This window comes from Corvus brachyrhynchos, unplaced genomic scaffold, assembly GCF_000691975.1.
Source record: "Corvus brachyrhynchos isolate BGI_N302 unplaced genomic scaffold, ASM69197v1 scaffold116, whole genome shotgun sequence".
In the NCBI taxonomy this organism is placed as follows: Eukaryota; Metazoa; Chordata; class Aves; order Passeriformes; family Corvidae; genus Corvus; species Corvus brachyrhynchos.
The window spans coordinates 8056053-8056599 of record NW_008240221.1 but is presented as its reverse complement, the minus strand read 5'-3'; the positions used below and the strand labels follow the sequence as shown (position 1 = coordinate 8056599).

The following is a 547-nucleotide window of genomic DNA, read 5'->3' as shown; positions in this document are numbered from 1 at the left end:
GCACACTTTTCTACAATTTTTACTGTGAAGAAAATGAGATGCAGAGCTTCCATTTTGCATCCATCCATAGCTGTTACCACCGAGGCTGTTCTGGAGAGTGGAATCTCTTTCCTGCCTCACTGCCTTTGGCATCCAGAGATGGGAATGTTCCCTCAGGATTAGAAAAGCTTGTTTTGCTAAGAAATAAGTGTAAGCTATTTACTCAAACTTGAGTAGAAGCATTTGCAATGATGTTAATCTCTCTTCATGTTTTATGGTGCATTAGTTGCATCCCATATTCATTGTGTGACACTTTATTCTCTGTCCTTTTCAGCTTTAAGTACCTTGAGCTCACATCACCCTCTTCCCGAGAGAGTGAAACAGTGTGTCATAAGCTGTCCTTTATTTAACCTGCAACCTGTGGAAAAATACCCAGAACAAAACAGTAATTAGGCCAGAGGGAGAGTGACTCCTGCCCTGTGATTAAAGCATTCAGGTGAGAGAAACCTGGTTTCTATAGGTGTTTCATTCTTTCATCCAGTAAATATTTTTCCATTTCATAACTTCA

At 40.0% G+C, this 547-nt stretch overlaps 1 protein-coding gene across 3 annotated transcripts in view; it reads left to right on the top strand.

The window, feature by feature from the left end:
• The first annotated feature begins 310 nt into the window (after nt 1-310).
• The window catches only part of FAM49A (family with sequence similarity 49 member A), a 50427-nt gene continuing 50190 nt past the window's right edge, over nt 311-547 (top strand). The window contains exon 1 of one of the 3 annotated variants that reach the window (XM_017745009.1): nt 311-475. The gene's annotated coding sequence lies outside the window, so the exon portion shown is untranslated. The remainder of the gene's footprint in view (nt 476-547) is intronic. The other 2 variants (XM_017745011.1, XM_017745013.1) reach the window with 2 other exon arrangements.